At 42.4% G+C, this 5,082-nt stretch overlaps 1 protein-coding gene and 1 non-coding gene across 2 annotated transcripts in view; both read left to right on the top strand.

The window, feature by feature from the left end:
- Positions 1-5,082, top strand: part of PAPPA2 (pappalysin 2) — a 350,680-nt gene that overhangs the window by 59,322 nt on the left and 286,276 nt on the right. The window lies entirely within an intron of this gene.
- LOC115872490 lies at positions 4,014-4,137 on the top strand. The gene has a single exon (XR_004047888.1). It is a non-coding gene; the product is annotated as a small nucleolar RNA SNORA26 (small nucleolar RNA).

The raw sequence follows: 5,082 nt of genomic DNA on the forward strand, positions 1-5,082 counted from the left end.
GCCCTTCAATTAACCCCACATGTGTTTATCGGCTAGGTTGGCACAATAAACCAACCACCTCAGTGACTCACTGGCTCTTCTCTGCCTCATTCCCCTGAGTTTGTAGCTGGGGAAGCTGAGGGCAGAGAGTACAATATATAACAATGACAGGGGCTTCACAACATTCCCGCTGTAAAAGATCCTGCAGAGGGTGGGCTTGCGGGGACACCCTGCTGGTGCACGGCATAGAATGGGTTCTACGGTAGAACTCTCCAGGACATGTATTCTGCCCTGAAGGGCAGATGGTCCAACATCAAAGTGAACAGGTGGCAGAATCTTGGCTCCACAGACTTGGATGCTCTGGGTTAGCCGTGCTCTACTCACCGGTCCTCTCAGGCTGTTGAGCCAAAGGAATAGTTGGGCTGGGCCCCTGCAGTGGTGGGTCTGTTAAATATCAGCCAGGCTTCATTATAGGCTTCTTTTGAAGTTGAGATTCAAAGTTCCTGAAAGCCAAGAAAAACATTCATGGTGGGAGGGGTGGGTACATGTAAGGGGTAGAAGAAGGCAGAGAGTAAAGAAATGGAGGAGAAACTTTAAAACGAAGCAGCAAGAGAATCTCTCAACACCTCCACTTCAAAATGCACAAGTGGGACAGACTGTAAAGTCTCACCTTCTCACACTCATTTCATTTGGCAGAGAGGGTGAAAGCGGCACAGCAAGAGCTACACCACACAGACACGCTCTGAAAGTTCACCGACAGATAGAAACGGCGGCCCCGTGTGTTTTCCTATGGGCAAATTTCTCCACAGTCCCAAGTGGCACCACCTTATAGAATAAATGAAACACACAGTTTTTCTCTTCCCCTAATTCAGGGTGCATTCCTCCCCAGATGAGAGGGAGAGGCTTCTTCCCTCCTTTTCTGAGTTATTTCCTAGCCACATAGACAAGCCTTGTGAGCAAGCCGTGTGGTCTTTCTAGGTTAAAATATTTCCTCTAAGCTAATGTTCAGGAGAGACCCTCGCTTCCCACCACATTCAGTTGTTCCAGGACTTTGGCAACTTCCCAGGGGTGGGTGCCAGCTTTGGTATCCTTGGCCAGATGCCAGTCTGCTTCAGGTGATTTCCTTTAGGATCCTTTCCTAGAATTTCCGCTGAGCATTCTGAAAGACAGCTGGACACGTACAAATGTCTTTCTCGCCTCTCGGAACCCTGCTTGACTGAGTACATTAGTGAGGGCATAAAAGTAAACTCGTGATGCCTCACAATCTCCAACAGTGACCCGATCACACATTGTTCTATCATCCGCTTCACTTCAGTGACAGTGGTTGTAGAGTCTGGGCGTGTTTGTGTAAATGCGGGTTGGTAGGAGCCTATGTTTCATGGGAGCACCATCCTCGGGGGAGGCTGCTGACCTATTAACCTCACACCCAGAGCGCTGTCCACTGCCATCCGCACGTGATTCCCCAAGTTTGGCCCTTAGATACCTCCCGTTTATCCAGCAAATCTTAGTTCAGATGTCACTTCATCCTGGGAACATGCCTTTGTCCTCAAATGTGAATTTACTATCTCATTGGTATCACTTGGCAGCTCCTAATGCCCACACTTGGCTTCAGTCCACACATTGTTTCTCCCCTGGATTATTACATAACCTTCTAACTCACTTCCTAATTTTTGCTCTGGTACCCCACTCTATATTTTTAATATGATCGAAAGCAAACCAACTCACTGCCATTGAGTCAATGCCAATTCATAGCAACCCTATAGGACAGGGTAGAACTGCCCCTTTGCGTTTTTGAGACACTTAACTCTTTATGAGAGTAGAAAGCCCAATACTTCTCCCTCAGAGCAGCTGGTGGTTTCAAACTGCCAATCTTATGGGTCTCAGCCCAACTGTCAGATTAAGTTGTTCCTCTGCCTAAAATTCTCGAGTGGCAAGTCAATGGTATTCCTCTGACCTGTTGTGGTCTAGGGTGGCTGCAACAGTGTGCTCAGACATAAAAGCAATTGTGAGGATGGTGCAGGAGCAGGTGATGGTTTGTTTTGTTGTGTGAAGGGTGGTGATAGGTTGGAACGGACAACACTATGGTGACTGGCTGCCCTGGCACCATTGGCGCTGGTGGACTCATCTAAAATGTTCTCCCCCGTTGACTTGGCTCCAGCTACGTGAGCCTTCTCACTAACCCTTGGCCTGTCGGACACCCTCCTGCTTCCTGATCTTGTCAGTGGTTTTTCACTCCGCGGAGACGCTCCTCCTCCTGATTTCAAGATGGTCAGCTTTCCCCTTTCCTTCCAGTCTGCTTTTCAAAGTCACCATCCGGGTGAGGCCTTCTCCGGTGACGGTGACCTTAACTGAGTTGTAATGCACTCCTTACTCTTCAAACCTCTTCCCGAGAGGCTTTTCTTCATGGAAGTTAGCCGAGCGTAAAGTATCTTTTGTTTATTTTACTCAACATCCATTTTCTCCACTCTAATACAAGGTCTGTGTGGGAAATGTGTGTGTGTGTGTTTTAATATATTAGTTGCTGCTATGCCCGAATACATAGAACAACGAAAGGAGCACAATGGGTTTGTAATGGTTGAATAAATGAAGTGTGTCAGTTACATATTTTCCTGTATAAAAGCTTATTGGAACAGTCACACCCATCCATTTGCTTTTTGTCTGTGCTAGTTTTTCCTGACAGCATTGTATAGTTATGGCAGAGACTATATGGTGTATGAAACCTAATATATTTACTATTTGATCCTTTAGGGAAAAGTTTGCCAACCTCTGCCTACGTACATCTTTAGTATACTGTAGTGTAATCATCCAGTATTGTCTGTCTCAAGCTCTAGAATTCAGGATTTTTGTCATACTTCTTGGATCATAAAATATGATCGTCTAATTAAAATAAATTAATGTATATAATAATGAAAACTCAATAACGTGGGGAGAATGGCAATGTTGGTCAAAGTTTTGGATATGGTAGATATTTACAGGATGACTATACTACTCTGGATTGAAAATAGAAAAGTATTCCATATCTATACTCTAATCATCTTTATTACTGGTCCCATCACTGTGTTAAAATGCTACATTCAGAAATAAAATACCCAAGAGATGATGAATCTGCTAGCTGAGCAGGCTGGACGGTGCCTGGTTTCTTATTTAATTCATTATTTGAAGAGCTTGGCTCCCAGATGGTTCTGAAAGCAGGGAACACAGAGGAGATTTTAATGAGCAGGAAAAGTCAGCTATCAGATCCAGGAGGCAAAAGCAATCTCTCCTTACCTTTCTTGATACAGAGAATGAACGGACTCTGAAAAAGCAATCCAGGGTACCCCAGAAACATTGAGCCTCTTTGAAATGATGTCACTGTTTTGCTAAAATTCTTACCAAATGTTTTAGTTGAGCTTTTCTGGGTGCTAGTAATAGATACTCTTGCAGCATTTAAAGAAAATGGGTTTATTGCATAATTACATATGGACGGGAAGTAAAGCTCTAAGGCTTCTAAGTACTGAGGTGGACCGAGCACCGTATTTCTTTCAAATGTCAGATGGTTTCCACATATTAGCACATCGAAACCATTTCATATAGTATTACACATCTGCTAGACTACTCATGGGTTCTGCTGTGTCATGATTTTAGTTTGAAACATTTCTTCAGTTTGCTATGGCTCACTGAGGTTTCTCTTTAGTTGATATCTCATTGATAAGTGCTTCAGGATCTTTCGGTGACTTGGTTCAGATGTTGAAGGCAGTCAATGTGAAGTGCGCAACTCCTCTTTCCATGTTGAGTCTGGGTTCATAGGTGTATGGCCAACCTTGGGTTCAAGCAACTGTTCTCCAAAGAGCAGAACAAGTGGAAAGAAATGTGTTGGTGAGGGTAGAGAGACCCTCTACACCCTATATTATACTATAACTCTGTTATAGAGAAACTCTATGGGAATGCTCTCATGCAATGCTAGTGTGAATATAAAATAATATGGTCACTGTGGAAAATAGTTTGGTGGGTCCTCTAAAAGTTACATATAGACCTACTATATGTTGCCCTTTCTTGTGCCCTCTTAGGGTTGCTGCAGTAACCTTAAGAGGCTAACACAGAAGGGTAAAGCAAGTCTCCATAAAACCCAGAGATGAGGTTGGTAGAATTCATCTTTGGATGCTGTCTGGAGTCACAGCTGAACCAGAAGCACGAGCACCTGCTTTTATAAGGTTCTTCGACAGCACTTGGAACCTTTGCTTTGAAGATATCTGTAGGCAAAGGTGATATCTGATGCTTTAACTATCTGGGGATTGCTGTGGGATGTTTTCAAAGAGAAACTGTATCTAGATACTTAGCTTTGGCTTAAAGTAGAAAAGTGCCGGTAACTGGAACACGTGTACTCGGGGCTTTTCAGACAAACTGAAAAGAACACTCCAAACGTCTTTAAGCTGTTAGAGGTCATTTTAAAATAACTTCTTTTGGGGGGAGTGGGAGGAAGGGGGTAAAATGAGGAGCTGATGCCAGGGGCTTACGTGCAGAGTAAATGTTTTGAGAATGATGAGGATAACTAATGTACAAATGTGCTTTATACAATTGATGTATGTAGGGGTTGTGATAAGAGTTGTGTGAGCCCCCAATAAAATGATTAAAAAAACAAAATAAAACAAAAAAAGAACTACTATATGGCCCATCAATCTGATCTTAGGTGTACAATTAGATCAAATAAAATGTGCAAACAGAAATGTGTCAACCAATATTCATTACAGCAATTTTTTTCAAAATCCATAGGATTAAACTAACAAATATCCATCAGTGGAAAAATGACTAAGCGAGATATGGTATATTTTTACAATGGAGTGTTACTCAGAAATAAAGAAAAATGAAGTGCAATTCTACGACATGGATGAATCTTGAAAACATTTTAAGTGACATAAGTTAGTTGCATAAGAAAAAACAAAAACTGTAAGATATCACCAACATAAAATACAGGATTCCTCCACTAACCCCAAGTAGAGCATATCTATGAAACGTTCCATAAGCCAAAGTGGGATAAAGTGAAGTAGAAATTAATTTAATTTATTTGGGAACATTTTTAGCATTCCAAGAGCCTCCAAGTAACATATAAAACATATAAAAGTGTAT

The sequence above is a fragment of the Echinops telfairi genome, unplaced genomic scaffold (genome assembly GCF_000313985.2).
Source record: "Echinops telfairi isolate 266 unplaced genomic scaffold, ASM31398v2 ScPeMD7_7424;HRSCAF=8462, whole genome shotgun sequence".
NCBI classification, from domain to species: domain Eukaryota; kingdom Metazoa; phylum Chordata; class Mammalia; order Afrosoricida; family Tenrecidae; genus Echinops; species Echinops telfairi.